Source organism: Cetorhinus maximus, chromosome 17 (assembly GCF_964194155.1).
Source record: "Cetorhinus maximus chromosome 17, sCetMax3.hap1.1, whole genome shotgun sequence".
In the NCBI taxonomy this organism is placed as follows: domain Eukaryota; kingdom Metazoa; phylum Chordata; class Chondrichthyes; order Lamniformes; family Cetorhinidae; genus Cetorhinus; species Cetorhinus maximus.
Window position 1 is genome coordinate 50970982 of NC_135895.1, and position 13136 is coordinate 50984117.

General features: G+C 41.3%; 1 protein-coding gene and 1 long non-coding RNA gene across 17 annotated transcripts in view; both read right to left on the bottom strand.

Annotated features, from left to right (window-relative positions):
* LOC144692392 (uncharacterized) overlaps positions 1 to 84 on the bottom strand; it is a 38224-nt gene extending 38140 nt beyond the window's left edge. The window contains exon 1 of the long non-coding RNA XR_013579314.1: positions 7 to 84. This is a non-coding gene — a long non-coding RNA (uncharacterized LOC144692392). The remainder of the gene's footprint in view (positions 1 to 6) is intronic.
* The window catches only part of nfia (nuclear factor I/A), an 801190-nt gene that overhangs the window by 372761 nt on the left and 415293 nt on the right, over positions 1 to 13136 (bottom strand). The window lies entirely within an intron of this gene.

The following is a 13136-nucleotide window of genomic DNA, read 5'->3' on the forward strand; positions in this document are numbered from 1 at the left end:
ACTCACATCTCACCCCAAATACTGCATCTGACTGAGGTTCCATTAAGTCTAGCTAAGCTGTTCAGCAACTGTTGGGCTGCTGCAACGAAAACTATCATTCAGATCAACTTCTGATTACATAATAATTTGTTATTTTGCTGAATTCTGGCACTAATCTCCCTTCGTTTGGTTGGAAGCCAGAAATTAGAGTGCGTCATTCCACCAGTTTTCAACAGTGAAGCTCTCATCTCACCCAGCAAGCACTCTGCACGCTTGGACAGGGGCCAGGAAGGGAAATCCATTTTGCATGAAGAATGTGCACAGCACAAGGACTTACGAGACAGTTTTTTTGCTTTCTTAAAATAACCTATGGACAACTGCCAATCTAGCTAGACACATATAACTTCAGAAATTTGGCATCAAAAACACGGTTAAGTATCTGAGACGCAGAGAGAACAAAAATATGCTAGAGACTGGGTAACGGCTGTGAGTGCATTCGTGGCATATCACATGATCTGGCACAGCACACCTAATTGGTTAGGTTTTCAGCAAAGTACAGCCGCCATGTAAGGAGCTGCAAGCTGTATTCTGTTCTGGGGACTTAAAATGGCGGCTTCATATTTCGGCAAAATGGATAAAGTGAGCCCTAAAACCCCTTTTGAACCTTGCTGCAAAAGAAATAGTTTCAGGGGAAAACAAAGTACAGCAAATCTGAGTAAAAACAGATACTCTCAAAATTCAAATTACAATACAGCACATTTAAACAAGTACTGACAAAGTTCCAAATTCCACATCAATTTAAAGGAGTACGTGAAAGACACGGAGCACACTGACCTCATTACAAAAAAATACTGTGCTTCAAAAAAAGACTGTGAACTCAAATCATTTTAACTGTCTGCCATTTAGTGTGCAAGAGACCTGAATTTTGTCTAATATATGAAACCATCGGCACTCATGAGTTTTTTTTTTAAAAGGGCATATCTACCTTGGCTCAAAACCACATTCACTCAACACAGACATGACCAGTCGAAAAACGCACATCTTTATACGCAAATATTTGTCTCTGGCTGAAGTTCAGACAGCCCATAAGTGGCTGCCAGACACAACAGTGAAGTAAGGAGCAAGAGAAAGTAGCCCAGCCAGGGCAACTGACAGATAAACAATCAGCACTGATTTGTGAGCCTGTGACAGGCTTTTGCTGTTGAATGACTTAGCCACCAGTCACAAGGTGCTCCCACCCTGTTATTAGTGGTTAATCTTTCTAACAAGAAGCCTTCCCACAGTTAATGCCTAACCTACAAATATGCAGTCTATTTTTATTGCAGTCCTTTCTTAGCTTGCACATGGTTATGTGGTCACAGTCTTTGTGGGCAGAATTATGAGTAAAAACACTTAACCCTTTAGGATTATAATACATTTCAAGATGAACCCACACAGGTCAGTTACTGTGAATTGGAAAAGCAGATTATCAGGACACAATATAAAGAATAATCAGGGGAATCATGCTTTGTTTACACTTGTAGCTACAGTGGCTCTGGCAGGACTCACTGGACGCTCACTGTGAGATAAGGGTAAGACTCTATGCAGTTTAGAATAGTGTAACTGCTACATCCTGTTCGTACAACATCCCTCACAGAGGTCACATTCAGTTCATGTTATGGTGACCCTGAATCAAATGAGTTTGCTTAGGATTTTTAAGTTGTGTGCAAAGTGGTGTCAATTACAGGTCTGAAGGATGCAGTACATTTGCATTTTGCACTAAAAACAGGAAATTTGCCTCCAACATGTACACCAGCTGATTGCAAATGTCTACACACTTCCCAAATCAGAGCCAGTACAAGGTCATGTGCTGGGAGTCGCCATTTCGATTGTAATCAATAACGCTGTGCTGGTTATAAGTGACAATTTAATACCCCTCTGTTGCAGATTTACAACAAATGTGAATTTCTGACTCTACTGCAACTGCGTGGTAAACAGGAGAACATTTCTGGTACTCATGGGTTCCAACTGTTTCCAAATCCAAGGACATCAACTGATCGATCAAAATTATCTCTACTCTGGTCAATCCAGGCCTCAATGGGAATGAGGATCACGTGAGTTCTACAATAAGCAGGCAATCTATTCTGACAGACTATCATCCAAGTAGCAAAGGGGAAAGTTTACCGTGGTTTTTTCTCTTCAGTGCTTCAAAATTTTCCAAAACACCTTGACTTATGCCTAGAAGTTATGTTTGCAACATTATCGTATAAATCCTTAATGCATTGACATCAAGTTCCACTATGTTAACAGAAATATTAATCCGCTTAAAAGAATGACAATATAATTGACACAAATGCATTCACTGTTCATAAACAATTGCATGGCCTCACTTCTAGTCTTTAAAGTCTCAGCATTAAAATGTTCAAGTTGCTTCTCCATCTATCCAGCAACTTGATCAGAAGTTAGTTAGAAGCTGAAGAAACAGCACTAATGACTCTCATGATTTCACAATGTGGCATAGCCTTTACAACACAAAACTCTACAGGCCATATGGCCCAACAGGTCCATGCCTGTGTTTCTGTCCCACACAAGCCTCCTCCCACCCTTCTTCATCTAACTCTATTAATGGTTTATTAATTTTATACTATTGTTTTAATATGCATGATACACTAGAAAAGCAGAGATTTATTTTTACTCACCATTGTATCCCCATAACTCAACCATTAAAATAATAGCCTAGAACCATATTATCAGTGTTGGCAATAGTGAGGGCGAGGGGAGAAAAGGCATCATCAAATGGTTCTTGAGGAATTTATAAAAGTTTGTGAAGTTAGGAATGCAGTGGAAAGTCCATGCATTGCATTACACAAAAACACATGAAAACATGAGAACAATACAAAGCAATTTGGCCCCTACTATTTCCACAGACCATCATAGCATCTATCCTTTTTATTTAGTGTAATAAGGGAAAATCCTGCAAAATAACCCTGCTCCAAAAATGTAACTAAACAAAATCCCAGAATATTCACCCATCGCCAATCATTCATCACCAATGTTGTGTCCACAGACAACATAGCCAGAGGCAGCGGAGTACCATTATGGCTGATAGAGTATTTGGTCCTCTCAGTTTATACATATGGCTATAATTTCCAATCTGACTCATAACCAGAAATTAATCAATAGCATTAAATACTTTTTCTGGTAATCAATGTTAAATTTTCACAACTCTATTGGAAAATATATTTTCCAATCTCCAATCTTGTTTGAATGCTCTTGATTTTAATCCAGTGCACTCTTTCTCTGTGCTCACAATCTAAGTTAAATGGCTGATTTACATCTACATCATCTAGACTTGGCAGTATTTTTAAGCTCTGGAACATATCAAGCCTCAATCTTTTTTTCTAAAGAAAACAAATTCAGCTTTGCAAGTCTCTCCTCATAATTCAGAGTTCTATGTCGCAGAATTACCCTCGTCACTTTGATTTGAACCACTGCCAATCATCAATGTCCCTTTAAATAATGACTCAGAGTTTATTCATACGAACATACAAACGAGGAGCAGGAGTAGGCCATTCGGCCCCTCGAGCCTGCTCCGCCATTTAATATCATGGCTGATCTAATAGTAACCTCAAATCTGCATCCTGCCTACCCCCGATAACCTATCACCTCCTTGCTTACCAAGAATATATTCACCTCTGCCCTAAAAATATTCAAAGACTCTGTTTCCACCGCCTTTTCAGGAAGAGAGTTCCAAAGACTCACGACCCGCTGAGAGAAAAAATTTTGCCTCATCTCTGTTTTAAATGGATGACCCCTTATTTTTAAACAGTGACCTCCTAGTTCTAGATTCACCCACAAGAGGAAACATCCTCTCCACATCCGCCCTGTCAAGTTATGGAGTTGTCAGGATCTTATGTGTTTCAATCAAGTCGTCTCTTACTCTTCTAAACTTCAGTGGATATAAGCCTAGCCTGTCCAGCCTTACTTCATAAGACAACCCACCCATTCCAGGTATTTGTTTGGTAAACCTTCTCTGAACTGCTTCCAACGCATTTACATCCTTCCTTAAATAAGGTGACCAATACTGCACACAGTACTCCAGATGTGGTCTCACTAGTGCTATGTATAATTGAAGCATAGCTTCCCTAATTTTGTATTCAATTCCCCTCACAATAAATGATAACATTCTATTAGTTTGCCTAATTACTTGCTGTACCTGCATACTAGCCTTTTGCGATTCATGCACTACGACACCCAGACCTCTCTGAGTCTCAGGTCTCTGCAATTTCTCACCATTTAAATATGCTTTTCTTTTATTCTTCCTGTCAAAATGGACAATTTTAAATGTTCCCACATTATACTCCATTTGCCAGACCTTTGCCCACTTACTTAATCTATCTATATATTTTTGTAGCTTCCTTATGTCCTCTTCACAAATTACTTTCCTACCTATCTTTGTGTCATCAGCAAATTTGGCAACCATTCCATCCATTCCTTCATCCAAGTCATTTATATAAATTGTAAACAGTTGAGGTCCCAGCACTGATCCTGTGGCACACCACTCATTACACCTTGCCAACCTGAAAAAGATCCATTTATGCCCAATCTCTGCTTCCTTGAGCCAGCCAATCTTCTATCTGTCTCAAAATGCTACCCCTATATCATGAGCTTTTATTTTCCGCAATAACCTTTGATGTGGTACTTGATCAAATGCCATCTGAAAATCTAAGTGAAGTACATCCACCGGTTCCCCTTTAACTGCAGCACATGCTACTTCCTGAGAGAACTCCAATAACTTGGTTAAACACAATTTCCCTTTCACAAAGCTATGTTGACTCTGGCTGATGACTTTGACCTTATCCAAGTGCCCTGCTATAGCTTCTTTAATAATAGATCCTAATATTTTCCCTATGACAGATGTTAAGCTAACTGGCCTGTAGTTTCCCACTTTCTGTCTCCCTCCCTTTTTGAATAATGGAGTTACATTTGCTATCTTCCAATCTAATGGAACCTTTCCTGAATCTAGGGAGTTTCGGAAAATTAAAACCAATGCATCAACTATCTCACTAGCCACTTCTTTTAAGACCCTAGGATGAAATCCATAAGGACCTGGGCACTTGTCAGCTGTAGCTCCAACAATTTACTCGGTGCCACTTCTCTGTTGATTGTAATTTTCCTGAGTTCCTCCCTCCCTTCCATTTCTTGATTTATTGCTGCTTCTGGCATGTTACTTGTATCCTTTATAGTGAAGACTGATGCAAAGTACTTGTTCCACTCATCTGCCATTTCCTTGTTTTCCATTACCAATTCTCTAGATTCACTTTCTCTAGGACCAACACTCACTTTGTTAACTCGTTTCTTTTTATAATATTTATAGAAACTCTGTTTTTCCGGCGGGATTTTCCGTGCCCACTGGCGTCGGGCGTGTTCGATGGCATAAGTGGACAATATGGCAAGAAGGCCAAAAATCTGTTTCATGACGTTGTGAAACTAGTTTGTGCTCATCCGCTCCGCCCACTGATGGCAGGTCACGTTCCCCACCATTGGACGTTGGGAACCTAATTGCAATACATCAGCATATCATTAAAAGGCCAGCCCATTGGACTTATTCTCCCCCCCACCTCCCCCTCTGGATTGTCTGCCCACATCAGCGGGAAAACATGCTGACGTGTTTCACAACAGCATATATAAGGCATACACTTGGCGGGCTGCACTTTGCTTGGGACTTCAAGGTTTGTTTGCCTACCTTGCTTCGGTCAGCACTTGGAGTCATCAGTGCCAGGCTTCACAGACAGCACCACAGCACTTTTAAGAGGGCTCATGGGTAGATCTCTACCTACCAAGTTAGCCGTATGTGGATGGCTTTTCAATGGCTGCAGGGCAAGGTCTTGCTTGGGGAAGGGGAAGAAGTGGCCTCAGGCAAGAGAAGAGGCTGCAAGACGAGAGCTGTACTGGGGAACAAGGGTATCCCAGGGTGTGTTGGGGGGCACATGTTGATCTGTACAAGTGGCCTCAAGGTGGTGAGGACTGAGGAGGCAGTTTCCAGAGGAGATGAGGCCAGATGGACATGTGAGAGTGTGGGTGTGAGAATGGGTAGTAATGTCCCTTGAGCTGGCAGTGCGTGAGATGCCAGTGAATGTGTGATGGGCTTGAGTGTGCAAATTTAAAGTGATGAGATGGTTGCCATACGCTGGCTGCATGGACAAAATCATTTATCGTCTATCTGTAATGGACGACCAATCTCTTCTGTGCAACACTGGCACTGATAACCACTGCCATTGCCTATCAAGCCGGAGTGGTAATGTTGCTGCTCCTCCTGCTTATTTAAGTTTAAAAACTTATTTAAGTTAAGTTAAGTTAACTTACTTATTTAAGTTTAAAAACATAGTCTCGGACCCACTCCTCTGTCCCTCAAACTGAATGTAAAATTCAGGCATACTATGGTCGCTGCTACCTCAGGGCACCTTCACTCAGAGATCATTAATTAATCCTATCTCATTGCACAGTACCAGGTCTATCATAGCCTGCTCTCTAGTTGGCTCCAGAACATGCTATTCTAAGAAACTATCCTGGAAACATTCTATGAGCTCCTCAAGTAGGCTACCTTTGCCCATCTGACTTTTCTAGTCTATATGTAGATTAAAATCTCCCATGATTATCATTGTGCCATTCTGACAAACTCCCTTTATGCTCCATTCTACCATGTGGTTGCTGTTAGGGGGCCTGTATACAACTCTCACAAGTGACTTCTTGCCTTTACCATTTCACATCTCTACCCAAACTGTTTCCACAACCTGGTTTCCTGAAATTAGGTCATCCCTCTCTATTGTGCTAATACCATCATTAACTACAGGGCCACCCCTCCACCTTTTCCTCATTTCCTGTCCTTCCTAAATGTCCCATACCCTTTAACATTCAGGTCCCAATCTATGCATCCTGCAGCCATGTCTCTGTAATGTTATCAATTCATACTTATTTATTTCTATGTGCACTCTCAGTTCATCTGTTTTGTTTCGAATGCTTTGTGCATTCAGATATAGAGCCTTTAGTTTTATTCCTTTATTCTTTTATAACCTCTAGTCTCATGTGTTGATTTACTGTTAGATTTGTACTCTCCATCGCTTCCTCTCACTGTCTGTTTTTAATTTCCTGTAATATTACCTTTCTCTTTTGCCTTGTCCCTAATCTTTGATTTATCACATCTTCCCAAATTTGTACCCTTGCCCCCACTACTTAGTTTAAGACCCTCTCTACTTCCCTAGTCATGGGGCTCGCAAGAACACCAGTTCCGGCACGGTCCAGGTGTGGACCTTCCCAATGGTACAGATCCCACTTTCCCCATTATTGGTGCCAGTGCCCCATGAACTGAAACCCACTTCTCCCACACCAGTCTTTGAGCCACACATTCATCTCCCTAATCTGATTTGTCCTATGCCAATTTGCACATGGCTCAGGTAATAATCCAGAGTTTATGACCTTTGAGGTTCTACTTCTTAATTTGGTGCCATGCTCCTCATACTGACTATGCAGAACCTCCTTCTTTGTCCTGCCTATATCAGTGGTACCAACATGGACCATGACGACTGGGTCCTCCCCCTTCCACTGCAAGTTCCTCTCCAGCCCCGGCCAGATGTCCTGAGCCCTGGCACTGGGTAGGCAACACAGCCGTCTGCACTCACGCTCTTTGCTGCAGAGAACACTGTCAATCCTTCTGACCATACTGTCCCCTACTACCAATACATCCTTGTAACTGCCCCTGCTTGAATGGCTTCTTGTACCATGGTGCCTTGGCCAGTCAGCTCATCCACCCTGAAGCCCCCACTCTCATCCAAACAAGCTGAAAAAACTTCAAACCTGTTGGACAATTGCAAGGGCCGAGGCTCCTTCACTCCTGTCCATGGATTCCCCCTACCTGCCTCACTTGCAGTCACACCCTCCTGTTCTTGACCACTGACCAAATCAGCTGACTCCATTCTAAGGGGTGTAACCATCTCCTGGAATAAAGTGTCCAGGTAACTTTCCCCCTCCCTGATATGCCACAGTGTCTGCAGCTCGGCCTCCAGCTCAATAATTCAGAGCCGAAGTTCCCGCAGCTGCAAACACTTACTGCAGATGTGCTTGCCCTGGATCACACCAGTATCCAGAAGCTCCCATATCCTGCAATTGCAGCACATCACCTGCCCTGCCATCTCCAATATGTGTTAATTAATTGCTGATTAATTAATTATAATCAATAAAGCTTACACTTCCCAACAGGTTTTGGCACTGCCAGTAAACTTTACAATACTGATAAAACAATACAGTACTTACACAATACTGATAAAACTAATAATACTAGTTATTGGTTTATCTGCTATTCTGCAGCACCATAGTGGAAATCAAATACTGGAGGCTGAAAAAGAGTAGAAGAAAAGAAAAGCACCTTCTCCCCATCCTTCACCGAACTCCCCAATCAGCACACTTTACTTCTTGCAGTAAAACCTCACCTAAAGCACCTCTTTCCCCCTATGCACCAAATTCCCACTTTGAACCAAATTCCCAAATACACTCACTCAGTCTCTGTCTCACTCAGGCCAAAGTCTTCCCTCTGTGACTGCGCGCCTCTTACAGTTGAGCAGGTGGGAAAAACAGAAAAATAAAGTCTGTTTTAGTCCCTCAATGCTATCCAATGATCCCTTCATTAAGTAAGTATATTAGGTCATGGGCTTGATTCTGATGTACCTATGAAAGTGAATATCCTCTCAACTTTCACTCTCCACATAATATCTGCAGTCATTCCTAAATGCTCTAAAAGAGTCTGCACCTTTAAACGCTGCAACCCTTTTAGAGTTGGTGCTCCCATGATATAATTAGGTAACGAATTCCAGGATTTTGACCCAACAATGGTGAACGGATGGTGGTATATGTCCATGTTTGGATGCTGTGTGACTTGAAAGGGAACATGTAAGCGATGGTATTCCCATGACATTGCTCCTCTTGATGGCACAGCTTGGGAAATTTCTACAGTATGTCCTGCAGATAGTATATACTGCAGCCACAATGCTTCAATGGAGGGGGTTGGTACTGATTTCAGTGATAGGAGTGCTAATCGAATGGGCTGCTCTTCCTAGATACTGTTGTGCTTCTTGGGTATTGTTGCAGGTACACCCATCACATTCCTAACTTGAACATATCGATGGCAAAAAGGTTTTGAGGGATCATGTGAGCGACTCATTACAGAATGAGTAGGTGCTGTCCTGATCTTGTAGCCATGATGTTAATATAACTGTGACAAATAATGTGTGATCATTGGTAACCCCCAGCATGTAGATGGTGGGGAACCTGGTACATGTGGTGTCATTAAAGGCTGGGGGAAGTGATTGGGCTTTTTTTTTTGTTGGAACTGTCACTGACAGACATTAATGTAGTGTGAACATTACCTGACACTTGTAAGCTTAAGGCTGGATGCTGTCCAAGTCCTGCTGTAGACTGGCATTGTTTTATAATTATAGAGGATGTTTCTGCCATATAGGGGATAAACAAAGTGACTGCTGATTTAAAGTGACTGGATGTCAAATTTCAGTTTATTAAATGGTATTCTAGGGTTCTTGATAGTGCTTCAAGTATTGGATTTCACAATTATTCCTTACACTGTGGAAACTACAAATGAACAGTCTTTATTTAATGTGTAATTATTTTACCTATATTTTTGACTTTTTACCCCTTATAAGTTTTTAGAAGAGAACAACCAACAAGATATTCAGACTGTACCAGTTGGAGTTAGGTATTTAACAGTTTTGGTAGGAATCATGGTATTTAACTGCACTAGTGGTATTTTAACATTAGGGTTGGTTGTAATCTCTATTTGCACTAGGCAATAGTCTTGACTTTGGTGCATCAGTAGGTGGTCTTTAGCTTTGGCACAACTGAGGAGCATGGCCTGCTGGGATTTAGCTGTTTTGCTAAAAGAAAGACTTGTGCTATTTCATGACCTCAGGATATCCCAAAGCACTTCACAGCCAATCAAGTACTCTTAAAGTGCAGTCACTGTTGCAATATAGGAAATGTGTTAACCAATTTGCACAAAGCAAGTTCCCACAAATAACAAGATAATTAAAAACAGATTGTCTGGGCATTATGTTGGTTGAGGGATATGAATTGGATATGAAACCTTGGAAACTTGCCTGCTTTTCTTCAAATAGTGTCACAGGATCCTTTATCTAAGAGGGCAGACATTTAATATCTCACCCGAAAGACAACACCTCCAACAGTGCAGAACTTCGTCAGTACTACACTGGAGTGTTAGCCTAGGTTATGTGCTCACGTCTCTGGAGGAAGACTTGAATCCTGAACTTCTGATTCCGGGGCAAGAGTTACAGCACTGCGTTATTACTGCCAACCAAAAAGCTGAGGACTTAAAGGAAAAACTTTATGAAGGTATTAAAAGACACAAAAGATAAAATTCAATACATAAATTTAATCATAGTATTGTGAAATATGTAATTTTTTAGCCTTATTTTGGTCATGAGAATTTTAAGCTGCTAACAAAAAAGTAGCAGATGGAAGTTCTTCGAAAAGTATTTTGAGTGATTTAATTTGCTCATTAACATTGAAATATATATAAAGATTTATTTTCTCAAAATTCAATCCTAAACTCGCACAGTCCTGACTGGTCATTTCTGTAGCAATTTTATAGGCAATGGCTAATCAGAGTACAGGTAAATAATAAAGTGCCCTAGCTTCCTATGACCTGTATAAGTCAGGAGTGAGAGCATAGTTTTCAATCTTTAATGAAAACTGTAGATAGCATTCATACTTATAAGGCAGAAGGCTTTCATTGTTAATACAGTTGTGTGATTCAAAGCTAAAGTGTGGTCAGATTTTCTCACTTTTACGCAAGCAATTTCCACCAGGAAACATTCAGGATGTAGGTTCCCAGGGGAAGTACAAAAGCAGACAGTTTGACTAAGGTGGTGATTAGGCCGAATCTGACAATATTAATAAAATGAGTGTTCTACACTATTGAGCTTTTCTAAATTTCCTGTTGTCACAATGGTGCTTGTGGCTATATTGCATTCACAGATCACAGGATTCATAATTTCAGAATTTTTTTCAAATCCAGTTCAATGCTCTTTAGCTGGTTAAAAACCAATCTGAATACAGTAGAAACTTGTGCAGCAGAGTAATGGTTAATACTTCCAAACAAAATAACCTGACAAGATCCTCTAAACTGGGATATAAAGTATTACATTTATGGAACTAGCTCATTCCCAAATCCAGATGCGGCAGGATCACTGAGGCTGCAGTGAATTTTTAACTCTTTAATTTGAACCAAACTGTACAAGCAAAAACCCTCGCATTCAGAACCACCAAACGTACTGCAAAAATTAAGTTGGTGATTCCAGTTTCATTTCATACAGCAGGTTGTTAGGAGCAGAAACAACCTGAGCAGCTTAGTGATTCGTTAAAAAGTGTGGAATATTAACAGTGAAAACATCATCATGTTGAGTTATTATATACCATTGTTTTTCTTGTAAATGAATACAGCTAAAGGGCTTCAAAACCGTGTCAAGATGACATTCATCATTTCAACCCAAACAGCTGAGCATAATCTGGGACCTTTGTATCTCTTCAATATTATATTTTTTTTCCCTTCTGTATTGAAAATCTTCAGCAAACCTGCTAACCAGACTGTCCCTACCTCCTGTTGAATCTGCTTTCACCACAAACCACATCTAATCAGTGATGTTGCCATGTTGGTTTGACCTAAAAAAAACCCAGTGCTTAGTGCATTGGGACCAAACTACCAGAATCAGTGTGAAATATGTGAAGCAGGAAGCAACTTTGCACCTATCAGCTAAGGCAGAAGTAATACTGAACGCTCAGAGACTGAAGAGATCTATATAAAACTGCGTTAAACAAATGGCCTGGTGAAATGTTATTTTCCTGCAGTTTGGAGACTTTTTTTAAAAAAAAGGTCAAATGCAATCAGAACATGATTCTCCAGCCTGGACAGGAGCCGACAAACTTTCAAGTACATAATTGGTTCCTGACCTTGCCACAATCTTGAACTAGACAAGGGGCTGAATTTTCAGCTCAGCTGGCAGGCACAATTGACAGGCCTGGGAGGCGGGTGCAATTGGCAGGCCTGGGAGAGGTTGGGAAACGGCCCCCAACTGCGCTTTCACGCTGGCTGGCCAATTAACGGCCAGCCAGCGTGAAGCGTGCGGTGATACTATCAGTGCTGCCAGGGTTGGGGGCGGGAGGAGGGTGTGCGCTGAAGTTAGCGCAGTGTGGGAGAGCATGAAATGACAGCTCTCTGTAGGCAGGGAGCTGCCTCAGGGAACTGAATAATTTAAATACACAAAATAAAGATTTTAAAAACCGGGAAAAAATGCCCACACATCAGAAACAGTCACCTGAACATATACATGAACATTCTGTCCAAACATTTTTCTTTTTTTTTAATCTAATGACGGGAACCTCATCCTGCCCTTGGATGAGGTTTCCTGAAAAATGCAAAGGCCGCCTGGCCGATTTGCCTGCCTGCCAACCATAAGGTTGGAAGGGCGGCGAAAAATCCCAGTTAATTGTTCCATTAATGGGCTTACTAGCCCTCTTAATTGTCGGCAGACACAGTTCCGAGTTTAATACCTGCCTGCTGACCGAAACATCACATGAGTGCATGACGACATCGGGATGCTCGCCCAACGTCATCGCATGCTATTTTACACTCGAGCGTGTCGGGCGCACGCCCGCATGCTGAGCGAAAAATTCTGCCCGTGGTGCAAGAGCTGAATGCCAGTCATGAGGCAAGAATTGCTGCCTTTAATAACAAAGTAGCATTCAACTGAACATGACACCTGCAAAAGTCAGCACACAATCCTGAAAAAATACCAAGTCAGTGAGCAGCAGCATGTAGCATTTAGAAGCACAGAAGAGAAAACAATGGCAATAACTGCCTTCAACTGTGCCTTTGCAAGATGGGATTGGTGGGCTTCTCTATCTATCAGAGAATGTATACCCTTTCTTAATCAATATTTCTATGTATTCTTAAATCTTTTCAACAGCTATCACTCTTCACTTAAGAGTTGCTGATTAAGATAAGTAGGCTGTTCAAGTATACCAAAGTTAACGATACTATCTCCAGAGGCTGCCAGGACACTGTGAAGAAAATGCTGAAGAGCTACACCTTGCAG